This window comes from Eschrichtius robustus, chromosome 1 (genome assembly GCF_028021215.1).
Source record: "Eschrichtius robustus isolate mEscRob2 chromosome 1, mEscRob2.pri, whole genome shotgun sequence".
Taxonomy (NCBI): Eukaryota; Metazoa; Chordata; class Mammalia; order Artiodactyla; family Eschrichtiidae; genus Eschrichtius; species Eschrichtius robustus.
Genome location: NC_090824.1, coordinates 143,785,880 through 143,802,987, shown reverse-complemented (window position 1 = coordinate 143,802,987; position 17,108 = coordinate 143,785,880). Strand labels below are relative to the sequence as shown.

The 17,108-nt window shown below is 54.7% G+C and overlaps 6 non-coding genes across 6 annotated transcripts; all 6 read right to left on the bottom strand.

The window, feature by feature from the left end:
• Window positions 1-1,565: 1,565 nt before the first annotated feature.
• On the bottom strand, window positions 1,566-1,658 carry LOC137754500 (small nucleolar RNA SNORD116). The gene has a single exon (XR_011071864.1). It is a non-coding gene; the product is annotated as a small nucleolar RNA SNORD116 (small nucleolar RNA).
• A 2,691-nt stretch (window positions 1,659-4,349) lies between these two features.
• LOC137777143 (small nucleolar RNA SNORD116) lies at window positions 4,350-4,442 on the bottom strand. The gene has a single exon (XR_011076451.1). It is a non-coding gene; the product is annotated as a small nucleolar RNA SNORD116 (small nucleolar RNA).
• A 2,669-nt stretch (window positions 4,443-7,111) lies between these two features.
• On the bottom strand, window positions 7,112-7,204 carry LOC137754494 (small nucleolar RNA SNORD116). The gene has a single exon (XR_011071863.1). It is a non-coding gene; the product is annotated as a small nucleolar RNA SNORD116 (small nucleolar RNA).
• A 2,691-nt stretch (window positions 7,205-9,895) lies between these two features.
• On the bottom strand, window positions 9,896-9,988 carry LOC137777132 (small nucleolar RNA SNORD116). The gene has a single exon (XR_011076450.1). It is a non-coding gene; the product is annotated as a small nucleolar RNA SNORD116 (small nucleolar RNA).
• A 2,668-nt stretch (window positions 9,989-12,656) lies between these two features.
• On the bottom strand, window positions 12,657-12,749 carry LOC137754490 (small nucleolar RNA SNORD116). The gene has a single exon (XR_011071862.1). It is a non-coding gene; the product is annotated as a small nucleolar RNA SNORD116 (small nucleolar RNA).
• A 2,681-nt stretch (window positions 12,750-15,430) lies between these two features.
• Window positions 15,431-15,525, bottom strand: LOC137751652 (small nucleolar RNA SNORD116). Its single transcript, XR_011070907.1, has one exon. It is a non-coding gene; the product is annotated as a small nucleolar RNA SNORD116 (small nucleolar RNA).
• Window positions 15,526-17,108: the final 1,583 nt, after the last annotated feature.

Here is a 17,108-nt window from a genome sequence, read left to right as displayed (position 1 = left end):
CCATGACCCCGTGGGAATGCCCTCAATGGGAAGACTTGGGCTTCAGCAACCATGACACAGGTTGGAACCCCACAGCAGAAATTAGGCCACCTTCCCGGCCACGTAAAGGAAAGCTTCCAACTGGTAGTGTTTGCGGCCCTGACCATTGAGGAAACGCTCAAACGCTGCACAGACTCGTCCTAAGTGACCTCCTCCTGCCTGCAGGGCGACTCGACTCGACTTGAAGCCACAGACATCATGCGAACACGGAGACACTGAACAGCAGGGAAGACACACCGCAAGCCTGTCTGCTTTGGTGTTGCCCACCCCACCACATGCATCCTGGTAATTCTCCACTGCCACAGCGACACTACCTATGAACTCACAGTGATCAAAGGCACTGTCCCCGAGTACCACAGACAGACTTTCAACGGAAAAACTTTGCCACACGAGGGGACCTGGAAGCTTGAAAGGGTACAGTGGCTATCCACGTCAGTGCACCTGGCGTCGCAACAGTGCCCCCACCTCTGTCCTGCCAACGGACTGCTCCAGATAAACCTCTGGCTGTTCGCTAGCCGAGTCATGCCCCCCCCCAGGAAAAGCACTTTCGCTTTACGCATTCCCAAACAAGGGAACAAAGCGGCCAAAGGGGATGTTCGCATAACTAACCATCCTCCCAGGAGGCCGGCACAGACGTGTCACCATGTCGAACTTCTTTACGTCTCGCAAGACACCCTTTGGTTGTCTTTCCTCTGGCAACGGGATCGCAACTCTACACAGGTTACCTACCTCACCTCATCCACTTGAACTGCCAAAGCCATCCCCTCCATAGGCAGCTGATGCCAGCCAATCACGGACATGTCACATCCTTGGGAAGCCGAGGCCAGCACCTGCAACCCAATTATGATAGCCTATTCCACGACATCACAAAGAACATGTCCTCATCTATCCTTACCTTCCTGTGCGGGCCATCAGTGATCCACGCAGGTTTAAATTCAGCACTCGTTCTTCTCCCCACTCCGCGATGACCCACTTGGCATCAACACTGTGCCGGGACTTAAAGTAGAGAAGCAAACAAGGGCAGCAGCGAGGCCTAATCCATCAGCCCCTTTCCACCGATGCCCAACCGAGCTCACCCCCGCCCATTGCTCCAGCCTCACTAGGCACTCAAGAACCTCACCGTGAAAAACGCAAGAACAGGGAGGGCCACAGGCCTGGCCTGAGGTTCCAGGCACCAACCAGGGACGCTTGCTCATTTTGGCTTCCAGAATCAACCCCCAAAATGGCATGCACGAAGCGTGATCCTGGCCAAAACTCACCTCCCAACTGCAAGCTAACTGGTCCTAGACCACCACACACTTCGACTCTTAAGACCAGCAGGAGAGCCTGCCCCCTCACATTCCCTCAACAGCCATTCAACAGGGACCCGGGATTCACAGATAACACAGCTTATGTGCAGACACGGTCAACCCTCAGACAGGAGCCCCTCCAATACTGGAGTCCTTGGTGGTGTTTGCATACATGTCGGCGGGGGACGCTGGCCCTCATTCCGAACTGTCCGCTCCCCCTGAGAGAGGAAACGTGCTGAACCTCAGTTTCGATGACGAGACGGTAGAGTGTTCTCACTCATTTTGTTCAGATTTTCCAAGGAATGCATGCAAGGTTGTCATCATCGATCCAAGCACATGCTGGGACGCTGCAGCACACAACCGGAGTGTGCGCAGGGCTCTGTACAGGAGCCATGAGCCTGGGCTACCCCAGAACCCAGGAGAATCCACAGCCCTCAGGCCACTCGGCAAGAGGAACAATCAATCCACTCTTGCAGCCATTGGGCCCGTCTGAGGAAAACCTAATATTTAATGGCACATCGTGGGGTGCTTGATTACCTACTGTCCTGAGTTATCCACGACCATGCTCGGGGACATGGGCCCGCCTCACTTTTTCCAGTTCTTCTTAGCACCTCCAGTCATCAGAGCACACGAAGGTCTTCTTGTTTGTGCCGACGGCCAGCCTTTCCCAGCAACGGCACCTGAGAAGTGGACAGAAATCACCGAGGCTTCATAAATGGACTGGTGTCCTCAGAGGCCATGATCCATAAAAACATTGACCTGGCCTTGAGCTCTGAAACTGCTTCCCAAGGACCTCTATCCCTTACTGAGAATTGACTGCATGTCTGATAGTACGACTGCAGAAAGTTAGGCACATACGTTGGCTGGTGTGTGAGAGGCTATATGTGTGTGTTCACGCGTGTGGGCGTGTGTGACTGTGAGTGCGCATGCGGACGTGCTTGTGGGTTTCTCTGTGTGCCGCTGAATACGCGTCTCGGTATCAGTGTGTCCCTATGGCCCTGTGAGGAGGAGTCCAAGAATAAAAGAAATAGTTTATACACAGCACCCTGGTTAGACCCCCCAACTGAAAGGAGAAAGACCCCTGTCAGCTTCAAGAGGCCGCAGGCAAACTTGGACCCCCAGGGGCTGTTGAAAGAGTCCCCGGACTCCCGCTCTCCCACAACCACGCCTTCTGACCAAAACACAAAGACTCGATGAGACCTTCCTCCGGGACTTGGCTGTGACATCGACATGCACCTCGAGACTCTGTCAGCTATCAGTATATCTGATGGGCATTTGGGGTCACTCGCAGCACTTCCGGAAGCAAGGGAACTCCCATGGTCGGGCCGACACCGACCGGCAGGTGTCTACTGCCAATTTGCAGCCTGAAACCACTCAAGGGGCTAACGAACGTGGGCCCATGTGCCACTTCTCGCCAACTAGGCCTAATCACTTTCCATTGACCCGTGGGAATGCCCACCACAGGAAGTGGTGGGCTTCAGCCACCATGACCCATGTCGGATCCCCACGGCGGAAACTAGTCCACATTCCCAGCCACGTCACAGGCAGATCCCATCTTGAATGGTCGCGGCCCTGGCCCCTAAGGAAACGCTCAAACCCTTGAAAGCCTCGTCCGACGTGCCCTCCTCCAGCCCACAGGGCGACACGACCCTACTGGAAACCACAAACATCTTCCGAACATGGGAACACTGAACACCAGGGAAGACAGACCGCAAGCCTGTCTCCTTCATTGATGCTGATCCCACCCCATGCATCCTGGCAATTCTCCACTGCCACGGTGACACTACCGAGTAACCCACAGTGATCAAAGGCATGGTCCCCGAGGTCCAAAGACAGACTTTCAACAGAAGACCTCTGCCATGCGAGGGGACTTGGAAGCCTGAAAGGGAACAGTGGCTGGCCACGGCAGCACAGCAGGGATGGCAATGGGGCCCCCATCTCTGCCCCACAAATGGACTGCTCCAGATAAACCTCTGGCTGTTCGAATGGCCTGCATGCTACACTGGCCGGTCGCGTCATTCCCCCACAGGCGAAACAGCTTTGCTTTACACATTGCCAAACAAGGGAACAAAGCGGCCAAAGGGGATAGTCGCATAACTCAGCTACCTCCAAGGGGGCCGGCACAGACGCCTCACCATGTCGATCTTCTCTACTTCCCGCAAGACACCCTTTGGGTGTCATTCCTTGGGCAACGGGATCGCAACTCTACACAGGTTACCTACCTCAACTCACCCACTTGAACTGCCAAAGCCATCCACTCCATAGGCAGCTTATGCCAGCCCATCACGAACAAGACACATTCTTGGGAAGCCGAGACCAGCGCCTGCAACCCAATGATGACAGCCCATCCCACGACATCACACAGGAGCTTTCCTCATGATACCTTACCTTTCTCTCCAGGCCAGCAGCCACCACCCAGGCTGAAATGCTTCACTCGATCCACACCCCAGTCCACGAACATCCACTTAGCGCCAACAGTGTGCCGGCAACTTCAGCAGAGGAGCTGACAGCGGCAGCACTGAGGCCTAAACCATCAGCCCCCTTCCGCCATCGCCCAACTCCAGCCCACGCCCACCCACTGCTCCAGCCACACCAGGCAGTCAAGAACCTCACCGCGTGAAACACAACAACAGAGAGGGCCACAGGCCTGGCCTGAGGCTCCAGGCTCCAACCAGGGAACCTTGCTCATTTTGGCTTCCATAATCAACCTCAGAAGCGGCATGCACAAAGCGTGATCCTCTCCAAATATCACCTCTCCAAGCTGCAAGCTTACTGGGTCTATACCAGAAGACACTCCGACCCTGAAGACTAGCAGGAAAGCCTGCCCTCTTGCATTCCCTCAACGGCCTTTCAGCAGGGACCGGGGATTCCTAGGTGACCCAGCTTATGGGCAGACATGCTCGACCCTCAGACAGGAGCCCCTCCAATGCTGGAGCCCTTAGAGGTGTTTGCATGCCTGACAGCAGGGGACGTTGGCCCTCACTCCTAACTCTCCCGTACCCCCGAGAGAGGAAACGTGCTGGACCTCAGTTTCGATGAGGAGACGGTCGAGCGTTCTCACTCATTTCGGTCAGAGTTTCCAAGGAATGCATACAAGGGTGTCATCATCGATCCAAGAACATGCTGGGATGCTGCAGAACACAAAAGGGAAGGCCGTGGAGCTCTGCAGAGGAGCCATGACCTGGAAGTACTCCAACTGCCTGGGGAATCCACAGTCCTCAGGCCACTCAGCAAGACCAGCAATCAATCCACTCTTGCAACCATTGGGCCCATCTGTGGAAAACCTAATATCCAATGGCACATCTTAGTACGGGTGAATGCCTACCGTCCTGAGATATCCACAGCCACGCTCGGCAACGTGCACCCGCCCCACTTTTTCCAGTTCTCCTTAGCACATCCAGTCATCAGACAACGCGAAGGTCTTCTTCTCTTTGCCGACAGCCAGCCTTACCCTGCAACTGCACCTGAGAAGTGGACAGAAATCACGCAGGTTTCTGAATTGCACCGGGGTCCTCAGAGAACATGATCCTTATGAACACATAACCTGGGCGTGCGCCTTGAACCTGCTTCCCAAGTACCACTTTCCCCTACCGAAAACTGATTGTGTGTCTCACAGCACGACTGAAGAAATTTACGCACGTACGTTGGTCGGTGTGTGAGACGCTGTATGTGTCTATTCACACGTGTGGGCGTGTGTGACTGAGACTTTGCACGAGGATGCGTTTGTGGATTCCTGTGTGTGCTGCTAAATACGCGTCTTGGTCTCTGGATGTCTCTGTGGCCCTTTGCAGATGCCTCTAACAGTAAATGTCATAGTTTATACACAGCACCCTGGTTGGACCCCCAACTGAAAGGAGAAAACCTCTGTCAGTTTCATGAGGCCGCATGCAAACTTTGACCCCAAGGGCTGTCGAAATAGGCCACAGACTCCCGCTCTCCCACAGCCACGCCTTCTGACCAAAGCACAAAGTCTGGACGAGACCTCCCTCCCGGCCGTGGGTGTCACACCTATGTGGACCTGGAGATCCTGCCACCTACCACCACATCTGATGTGCCCTTGGGGTCACTCCCAGAGCTCCCGGAAGCAAGGTAACCTCCCATGGGTGGGCTGACACCGACCTGCAGTTGCCGACAGGCAAGATGCCGCCTGGTAATTCTCAAGGGGTTAACGGACTTCGGCCCAAGTGCCTCATCTCGCCAACTAGACCAAATCACTTTCCATGACCCCGTGGGAATGCCCTCAATGGGAAGAGTTGGGCTTCAGCAACCATGACACAGGTTGGAACCCCACAGCAGAAATTAGGCCACCTTCCCGGCCACGTAAAGGAAAGCTTCCAACTGGTAGTGTTTGCGGCCCTGACCATTGAGGAAACGCTCAAACGCTGCACAGACTCGTCCTAAGTGACCTCCTCCTGCCTGCAGGGCGACTCGACTCGACTTGAAGCCACAGACATCATGCGAACACGGAGACACTGAACAGCAGGGAAGACACACCGCAAGCCTGTCTGCTTTGGTGTTGCCCACCCCACCACATGCATCCTGGTAATTCTCCACTGCCACAGCGACACTACCGATGAACTCACAGTGATCAAAGGCACTGTCCCCGAGTACCACAGACAGACTTTCAACGGAAAAACTTTGCCACACGAGGGGACCTGGAAGCTTGAAAGGGTACAGTGGCTATCCACGTCAGTGCACCTGGCGTCGCAACAGTGCCCCCACCTCTGTCCTGCCAACGGACTGCTCCAGATAAACCTCTGGCTGTTCGCTAGCCGAGTCATGTCCCCCCCCAGGAAAAGCACTTTCGCTTTACGCATTCCCAAACAAGGGAACAAAGCGGCCAAAGGGGATGTTCGCATAACTAACCATCCTCCCAGGAGGCCGGCACAGACGTGTCACCATGTCGAACTTCTTTACGTCTCGCAAGACACCCTTTGGTTGTCTTTCCTCTGGCAACGGGATCGCAACTCTACACAGGTTACCTACCTCACCTCATCCACTTGAACTGCCAAAGCCATCCCCTCCATAGGCAGCTGATGCCAGCCAATCACGGACATGTCACATCCTTGGGAAGCCGAGGCCAGCACCTGCAACCCAATTATGATAGCCTATTCCACGACATCACAAAGAACATGTCCTCATCTATCCTTACCTTCCTGTGCGGGCCATCAGTGATCCACGCAGGTTTAAATTCAGCACTCGTTCTTCTCCCCACTCCGCGATGACCCACTTGGCATCAACACTGTGCCGGGACTTAAAGTAGAGAAGCAAACAAGGGCAGCAGCGAGGCCTAATCCATCAGCCCCTTTCCACCGATGCCCAACCGAGCTCACCCCCGCCCATTGCTCCAGCCTCACTAGGCACTCAAGAACCTCACCGTGAAAAACGCAAGAACAGGGAGGGCCACAGGCCTGGCCTGAGGTTCCAGGCACCAACCAGGGACGCTTGCTCATTTTGGCTTCCAGAATCAACCCCCAAAATGGCATGCACGAAGCGTGATCCTGGCCAAAACTCACCTCCCAACTGCAAGCTAACTGGTCCTAGACCAGCACACACTTCGACTCTTAAGACCAGCAGGAGAGCCTGCCCCCTCACATTCCCTCAACAGCCATTCAACAGGGACCCGGGATTCACAGATAACACAGCTTATGTGCAGACACGGTCAACCCTCAGACAGGAGCCCCTCCAATACTGGAGTCCTTGGTGGTGTTTGCATACATGTCGGCGGGGGACGCTGGCCCTCATTCCGAACTGTCCGCTCCCCCTGAGAGAGGAAACGTGCTGAACCTCAGTTTCGATGACGAGACGGTAGAGTGTTCTCACTCATTTTGTTCAGATTTTCCAAGGAATGCATGCAAGGTTGTCATCATCGATCCAAGCACATGCTGGGACGCTGCAGCACACAACCGGAGTGTGCGCAGGGCTCTGTACAGGAGCCATGAGCCTGGGCTACCCCAGAACCCAGGAGAATCCACAGCCCTCAGGCCACTCGGCAAGAGGAACAATCAATCCACTCTTGCAGCCATTGGGCCCGTCTGAGGAAAACCTAATATTTAATGGCACATCGTGGGGTGCTTGATTACCTACTGTCCTGAGTTATCCACGACCATGCTCGGGGACATGGGCCCGCCTCACTTTTTCCAGTTCTTCTTAGCACCTCCAGTCATCAGAGCACACGAAGGTCTTCTTGTTTGTGCCGACGGCCAGCCTTTCCCAGCAACGGCACCTGAGAAGTGGACAGAAATCACCGAGGCTTCATAAATGGACTGGTGTCCTCAGAGGCCATGATCCATAAAAACATTGACCTGGCCTTGAGCTCTGAAACTGCTTCCCAAGGACCTCTATCCCTTACTGAGAATTGACTGCATGTCTGATAGTACGACTGCAGAAAGTTAGGCACATACGTTGGCTGGTGTGTGAGAGGCTATATGTGTGTGTTCACGCGTGTGGGCGTGTGTGACTGTGAGTGCGCATGCGGACGTGCTTGTGGGTTTCTCTGTGTGCCGCTGAATACGCGTCTCGGTATCAGTGTGTCCCTATGGCCCTGTGAGGAGGAGTCCAAGAATAAAAGAAATAGTTTATACACAGCACCCTGGTTAGACCCCCCAACTGAAAGGAGAAAGACCCCTGTCAGCTTCAAGAGGCCGCAGGCAAACTTGGACCCCCAGGGGCTGTTGAAAGAGTCCCCGGACTCCCGCTCTCCCACAACCACGCCTTCTGACCAAAACACAAAGACTCGATGAGACCTTCCTCCGGGACTTGGCTGTGACATCGACATGCACCTCGAGACTCTGTCAGCTACCAGTATATCTGATGGGCATTTGGGGTCACTCGCAGCACTTCCGGAAGCAAGGGAACTCCCATGGTCGGGCCGACACCGACCGGCAGGTGTCTACTGCCAATTTGCAGCCTGAAACCACTCAAGGGGCTAACGAACGTGGGCCCATGTGCCACTTCTCGCCAACTAGGCCTAATCACTTTCCATTGACCCGTGGGAATGCCCACCACAGGAAGTGGTGGGCTTCAGCCACCATGACCCATGTCGGATCCCCACGGCGGAAACTAGTCCACATTCCCAGCCACGTCACAGGCAGATCCCATCTTGAATGGTCGCGGCCCTGGCCCCTAAGGAAACGCTCAAACCCTTGAAAGCCTCGTCCGACGTGCCCTCCTCCAGCCCACAGGGCGACACGACCCTACTGGAAACCACAAACATCTTCCGAACACGGGAACACTGAACACCAGGGAAGACAGACCGCAAGCCTGTCTCCTTCATTGATGCTGATCCCACCCCATGCATCCTGGCAATTCTCCACTGCCACGGTGACACTACCGAGTAACCCACAGTGATCAAAGGCATGGTCCCCGAGGTCCAAAGACAGACTTTCAACAGAAGACCTCTGCCATGCGAGGGGACTTGGAAGCCTGAAAGGGAACAGTGGCTGGCCACGGCACCACAGCAGGGATGGCAATGGGGCCCCCATCTCTGCCCCACAAATGGACTGCTCCAGATAAACCTCTGGCTGTTCGAATGGCCTGCATGCTACACTGGCCGGTCGCGTCATTCCCCCACAGGCGAAACAGCTTTGCTTTACACATTGCCAAACAAGGGAACAAAGCGGCCAAAGGGGATAGTCGCATAACTCAGCTACCTCCAAGGGGGCCGGCACAGACGCCTCACCATGTCGATCTTCTCTACTTCCCGCAAGACACCCTTTGGGTGTCATTCCTTGGGCAACGGGATCGCAACTCTACACAGGTTACCTACCTCAACTCACCCACTTGAACTGCCAAAGCCATCCACTCCATAGGCAGCTTATGCCAGCCCATCACGAACAAGACACATTCTTGGGAAGCCGAGACCAGCGCCTGCAACCCAATGATGACAGCCCATCCCACGACATCACACAGGAGCTTTCCTCATGATACCTTACCTTTCTCTCCAGGCCAGCAGCCACCACCCAGGCTGAAATGCTTCACTCGATCCACACCCCAGTCCACGAACATCCACTTAGCGCCAACAGTGTGCCGGCAACTTCAGCAGAGGAGCTGACAGCGGCAGCACTGAGGCCTAAACCATCAGCCCCCTTCCGCCATCGCCCAACTCCAGCCCACGCCCACCCACTGCTCCAGCCACACCAGGCAGTCAAGAACCTCACCGCGTGAAACACAACAACAGAGAGGGCCACAGGCCTGGCCTGAGGCTCCAGGCTCCAACCAGGGAACCTTGCTCATTTTGGCTTCCATAATCAACCTCAGAAGCGGCATGCACAAAGCGTGATCCTCTCCAAATATCACCTCTCCAAGCTGCAAGCTTACTGGGTCTATACCAGAAGACACTCCGACCCTGAAGACTAGCAGGAAAGCCTGCCCTCTTGCATTCCCTCAACGGCCTTTCAGCAGGGACCGGGGATTCCTAGGTGACCCAGCTTATGGGCAGACATGCTCGACCCTCAGACAGGAGCCCCTCCAATGCTGGAGCCCTTAGAGGTGTTTGCATGCCTGACAGCAGGGGACGTTGGCCCTCACTCCTAACTCTCCCGTACCCCCGAGAGAGGAAACGTGCTGGACCTCAGTTTCGATGAGGAGACGGTCGAGCGTTCTCACTCATTTCGGTCAGAGTTTCCAAGGAATGCATACAAGGGTGTCATCATCGATCCAAGCACATGCTGGGATGCTGCAGAACACAAAAGGGAAGGCCGTGGAGCTCTGCAGAGGAGCCATGACCTGGAAGTACTCCAACTGCCTGGGGAATCCACAGTCCTCAGGCCACTCAGCAAGACCAGCAATCAATCCACTCTTGCAACCATTGGGCCCATCTGTGGAAAACCTAATATCCAATGGCACATCTTAGTACGGGTGAATGCCTACCGTCCTGAGATATCCACAGCCACGCTCGGCAACGTGCACCCGCCCCACTTTTTCCAGTTCTCCTTAGCACATCCAGTCATCAGACAACGCGAAGGTCTTCTTCTCTTTGCCGACAGCCAGCCTTACCCTGCAACTGCACCTGAGAAGTGGACAGAAATCACGCAGGTTTCTGAATTGCACCGGGGTCCTCAGAGAACATGATCCTTATGAACACATAACCTGGGCGTGAGCCTGGAACCTGCTTCCCAAGTACCACTTTCCCCTACCGAAAACTGATTTTGTGTCTCACAGCACGACTGAAGAAAGTTACGCACGTACGTTGGTCGGTGTGTGAGACGCTGTATGTGTCTATTCACACGTGTGGGCGTGTGTGACTGAGAATTTGCACGAGGATGCGTTTGTGGATTCCTGTGTGTGCTGCTAAATACGCGTCTTGGTCTCTGGATGTCTGTGTGGCCCTTTGCAGATGCCTCTAACAGTAAATGTCATAGTTTATACACAGCACCCTGGTTGGACCCCCAACTGAAAGGAGAAAACCTCTGTCAGTTTCATGAGGCCGCATGCAAACTTTGACCCCAAGGGCTGTCGAAATAGGCCACAGACTCCCGCTCTCCCACAGCCACGCCTTCTGACCAAAGCACAAAGTCTGGACGAGACCTCCCTCCCGGCCGTGGGTGTCACACCTATGTGGACCTGGAGATCCTGCCACCTACCACCACATCTGATGTGCCCTTGGGGTCACTCCCAGAGCTCCCGGAAGCAAGGTAACCTCCCATGGGTGGGCTGACACCGACCTGCAGTTGCCGACAGGCAAGATGCCGCCTGGTAATTCTCAAGGGGTTAACGGACTTCGGCCCAAGTGCCTCATCTCGCCAACTAGACCAAATCACTTTCCATGACCCCGTGGGAATGCCCTCAATGGGAAGAGTTGGGCTTTAGCAACCATGACACAGGTTGGAACCCCACAGCAGAAATTAGGCCACCTTCCCGGCCACGTAAAGGAAAGCTTCCAACTGGTAGTGTTTGCGGCCCTGACCATTGAGGAAACGCTCAAACGCTGCACAGCCTCGTCCTAAGTGACCTCCTCCTGCCTGCAGGGCGACTCGACTCGACTTGAAGCCACAGACATCATGCGAACACGGAGACACTGAACAGCAGGGAAGACACACCGCAAGCCTGTCTGCTTTGGTGTTGCCCACCCCACCACATGCATCCTGGTAATTCTCCACTGCCACATCGACACTACCGATGAACTCACAGTGATCAAAGGCACTGTCCCCGAGTACCACAGACAGACTTTCAACGGAAAAACTTTGCCACACGAGGGGACCTGGAAGCTTGAAAGGGTACAGTGGCTATCCACGTCAGTGCACCTGGCGTCGCAACAGTGCCCCCACCTCTGTCCTGCCAACGGACTGCTCCAGATAAACCTCTGGCTGTTCGCTAGCCGAGTCATGCCCCCCCCAGGAAAAGCACTTTCGCTTTACGCATTCCCAAACAAGGGAACAAAGCGGCCAAAGGGGATGTTCGCATAACTAACCATCCTCCCAGGAGGCCGGCACAGACGTGTCAGCATGTCGAACTTCTTTACGTCTCGCAAGACACCCTTTGGTTGTCTTTCCTCTGGCAACGGGATCGCAACTCTACACAGGTTACCTACCTCACCTCATCCACTTGAACTGCCAAAGCCATCCCCTCCATAGGCAGCTGATGCCAGCCAATCACGGACATGTCACATCCTTGGGAAGCCGAGGCCAGCACCTGCAACCCAATTATGATAGCTTATTCCACGACATCACAAAGAACATGTCCTCATCTATCCTTACCTTCCTGTGCGGGCCATCAGTGATCCACGCAGGTTTAAATTCAGCACTCGTTCTTCTCCCCACTCCGCGATGACCCGCTTGGCATCAACACTGTGCCTGGAGTTAAAGTAGAGAAGCAAACAAGGGCAGCAGCGAGGCCTAATCCATCAGCCCCTTTCCACCGATGCCCAACCGAGCTCACCCCCGCCCATTGCTCCAGCCTCACTAGGCACTCAAGAACCTCACCGTGAAAAACGCAAGAACAGGGAGGGCCACAGGCCTGGCCGGAGGTTCCAGGCACCAACCAGGAACGCTTGCTCATTTTGGCTTCAAGAATCAACCCCCAAAATCGCATGCACGAAGCGTGATCTTGGCCAAAACTCACCTCCCAACTGCAAGCTAACTGGTCCTAGACCAGCACACACTTTGACTCTTCAGACCAGCAGGAGAGCCTGCCCCCTCACATTCCCTCAACAGCCATTCAACAGGGACCCAGGATTCACAGATAACACAGCTTATGTGCAGACACGGTCAACCCTCAGACAGGAGCCCCTCCAGTACTGGAGTCCTTGATGGTGTTTGCATACATGTCGGCGGGGGACGCTGGCCCTCATTCCGAACTGTCCGCTCCCCCTGAGAGAGGAAACGTGCTGAACCTCAGTTTCGATGACGAGACGGTAGAGTGTTCTCACTCATTTTGTTCAGATTTTCCAAGGAATGCATGCAAGGTTGTCATCATCGATCCAAGCACATGCTGGGACGCTGCAGCACACAACCGGAGTGTGCGCAGGGCTCTGTACAGGAGCCATGAGCCTGGGCTACCCCAGAACCCTGGAGAATCCACAGCCCTCAGGCCACTCGGCAAGAGGAACAATCAATCCACTCTTGCAGCCATTGGGCCCGTCTGAGGAAAACCTAATATTTAATGGCACATCGTGGGGTGCTTGATTACCTACCGTCCTGAGTTATCCACGACCATGCTCGGGGACATGGGCCCGCCTCACTTTTTCCAGTTCTTCTTAGCACCTCCAGTCATCAGAGCACACGAAGGTCTTCTTGTTTGTGCCGACGGCCAGCCTTTCCCAGCAACGGCACCTGAGAAGTGGACAGAAATCACCGAGGCTTCATAAATGGACTGGTGTCCTCAGAGGCCATGATCCATAAAAACATTGACCTGGCCTTGAGCTCTGAAACTGCTTCCCAAGGACCTCTATCCCTTACTGAGAATTGACTGCATGTCTGATAGTACGACTGCAGAAAGTTAGGCACATATGTTGGCCGGTGTGTGAGAGGCTATATGTGTGTGTTCACGCGTGTGGGCGTGTGTGACTGTGAGTGCGCATCCGGACGTGCTTGTGGGTTTCTCTGTGTGCCGCTGAATACGCGTCTCGGTATCAGTGTGTCCCTATGGCCCTGTGAGGAGGAGTCCAAGAATAAAAGAAATAGTTTATACACAACTCCCTGTTTAGACCCCCCAACTGAAAGGAGAAAGACCCCTGTCAGCTTCAAGAGGCCGCAGGCAAACTTGGACCCCCAGGGGCTGTTGAAAGAGTCCCCGGACTCCCGCTCTCTCACAACCACGCCTTCTGACCAAAACACAAAGACTCGATGAGACCTTCCTCCGGGACTTGGCTGTGACATCGACATGCACCTCGAGACTCTGTCAGCTACCAGTATATCTGATGGGCATTTGGGGTCACTCGCAGCACTTCCGGAAGCAAGGGAACTCCCATGGTCGGGCCGACACCGACCGGCAGGTGTCTACTGCCTATTTGCAGCCTGAAACCACTCAAGGGGCTAACGAACGTGGGCCCATGTGCCACTTCTGGCCAACTAGGCCTAATCACTTTCCATTGACCCGTGGGAATGCCCACCACAGGAAGTGGTGGGCTTCAGCCACCATGACCCATGTCGGATCCCCACGGCGGAAACTAGTCCACATTCCCAGACACGTCTCAGGCAGCTCCCATCTTGAATGTTCGCGGCCCTGACCCCTAAGGAAACGCTCAAACCCTTGAAAGCCTCGTCCTAAGTGCCCTCCTCCAGCCCACAGGGCGACACGACCCTACTGGAAACCACAAACATCTTCCGAACACGGGAACACTGAACACTGGGGAAGACACACCGCAAGCCTGTCTCCTTCGTTGATGCTGATCCCACCCCATGCATCCTGGCAATTCTCCACTGCCACGGTGACACTACCGAGTAACCCACAGTGATCAAAGGCATGGTCCCCGAGGTCCACAGACAGACTTTCAACAGAAGACCTCTGCCATGCGAGGGGACTTGGAAGCCTGAAAGGGAACAGTGGCTGGCCACGGCAGCACAGCAGGCATGGCAATGGGGCCCCCATCTCTGCCCCACCAATGGACTGCTACAGATAAATCTCAGGCTGTTCGAATCGCCTGCGTGCTACACTGGTCGGTCGCGTCATTCCCCCATAGGTGAAACAGCTTTGCTTTACACATTGCCAAACAAGGGAACAAAGCTGCCAAAGGGGATATTCGCATAACACAACTACCTCCAAGGGGGCCGGCACAGACGCCTCACCATGTCGATCTTCTCTACTTCCTGCAAGACACACTTTGGGTGTCATTCCTCGGGCAACGGGATCGCAACTCTACACAGGTTACCTACCTCAACTCACCCACTTGAACTGCCAATGCCATCCACTCCATAGGCAGCTTATGCCAGCCCATCACGAACAAGACACATTCTTGGGAAGCCGAGACCAGCGCCTGCAACCCAATGATGACAGCCCATCCCACGACATCACACAGGACCTTTCCTCATGATACCTTACCTTTCTCTGCAGGCCAGCAGCCACCACCCAGGCTGAAATGCTTCACTCGATCCACACCCCACTCCACGAACATCCACTTAGCGCCAACAGTGTGACGGCAACTTCAGCAGAGGAGCTGACAGCGGCAGCACTGAGGCCTAAACCATCAGCCCCCTTCCGCCATCGCCCAACTCCAGCCCACGCCCGCCCACTGCTCCAGCCACACCAGGCAGTCAAGAACCTCTCCGCGTGAAACACAACAACAGAGAGGGCCACAGGCCTGGCCTGAGGCTCCAGGCTCCAACCAGGGAACCTTGCTCATTTTGGCTTCCATAATCAACCTCAGAAGCGGCATGCACAAAGCGTTATCCTCTCCAAATATCACCTCTCCAAGCTGCAAGCTTACTGGGTCTATACCAGAAGACACTCCGACCCTGAAGACTAGCAGGAAAGCCTGCCCTCTTGCATTCCTTCAACGGCCTTTTAGCAGGGACCGGGGATTCTTAGGTGACCCAGCTTATGGGCAGACATGCTCGACCCTCAGACAGGAGCCCCTCCAATGCTGGAGCCCTTAGTGGTGTTTGCATGCCTGACAGCAGGGGACGTTGGTCTTCACTCTTAACTGTCCCGTACCCCTGAGAGATGAAACGTGCTGTTTCGATGAGGAGACGGTAGAGCGTTCTCACTCATTTCTGTCAGATTTTCCAAGGAATGCATACAAGGGTGTCATCATCGATCCAAGCACATGCTGGGATGCTGCAGAACACAAAAGGGAAGGCCGTGGAGCTCTGCAGAGGAGCCATGACCTGGAAGTACTCCAACTGCCTGGGGAATCCACAGTGCTCAGGCCACTCAGCAAGACCAGCAATCAAACCACTCTTTCAACCATTCGGCCCATCTGTGGGAAACCTAATATCCAATGGCACATCTTAGTACGGGTGAATGCCTACCGTCCTGAGATATCCACAGCCACGCTCGGCAACGTGCACCCACCCCACATATTCTAGTTCTCCTTAGCACATCCAGTCATCAGACAACACGAAGGTCTTCTTCTCTTTAACGACAGCCAGCCTTACCCTGCAACTGCACCTGAGAAGTGGACAGAAATCACGCAGGTTTCTGAATTGCACCAGGGTCCTCAGAGAACATGATTCTTATGAACACATAACCTGGGCGTGAGCCTGGAACCTGCCTCCCAAGTACCACTTTCCCCTACCGAAAACTGATTGTGTGTCTCACAGCACGACTGAAGAAAGTTACGCACGTACGTTGGTCGGTGTGTTAGATGCTGTATGTGTCTATTCACACGTGTGGGCGTGTGTGACTGAGACTTTGCACGAGGATGCGTTTGTGGATTCCTGTGTGTGCTGCTAAATACGCGTCTTGGTCTCTGGGTGTCCCTGTGGCCCTTTGCAGATGCCTCTAACAGTAAACGTCATAGTTTATACACAGCACCCTTGTTGGACCCCCAAGTGAAAGGAGAAAGACCTCTGTCAGTTTCATGAGGCCGCATGCAAACTTTGACCCCCAGGGCTGTCGAAATAGGCCACAGACTCCCGCTCTCCCACAGCCACGCCTTCTGACCAAAGCACAAAGTCTGGACGAGACCTCCCTCCTGGCCGTGGGTGTCAAACCTATGTGGACCTGGAGATCCTGCCACCTACCACCACATCTGATGTGCCCTTGGGGTCACTCCCAGAGCTCCCGGAAGCAAGGTAACCTCACATGGGCGAGCTGACACCGACCTGCAGTTACTGACAGGCAAGATGCCGCCTGGCAATTCTCAAGGGTTTAAAGGATTTCGGCCCAAGTGCCTCATCTCGCCAACTAGACCAAATCACTTTCCATGACCCCGTGGGAATGCCCTCAATGGGAAGAGTTGGGCTTCAGCAACCATGACACAGGTTGGAACCCCACAGCAGAAATTAGGCCACCTTCCCAGCCACGTAAAGGAAAGCTTCTAACTGGTAGTGTTTGCGGCCCTGACCATTGAGGAAACGCTCAAACGCTGCACAGCCTCCTCCTAAGTGACCTCCTCCTGCCTGCAGGGCGACTCGACTCGACTTGAAGCCACAGACATCATGCGAACACAGAGACACTGAACAGCAGGGAAGACACACCGCAATCCTGTCTGCTTTGATGTTGCCCACCCCACCCCATGCATCCTGGTAATTCTCCACTGCCACAGCGACACTACCGATGAACTCACAGTGATCAAAGGCACTGTCCCCGAGTACCACAGACAGACTTTCAACGGAAAAACTTTGCCACACGAGGGGATCTGGAAGCTTGAAAGGGTACAGTGGCTATCCACGTCAGTGC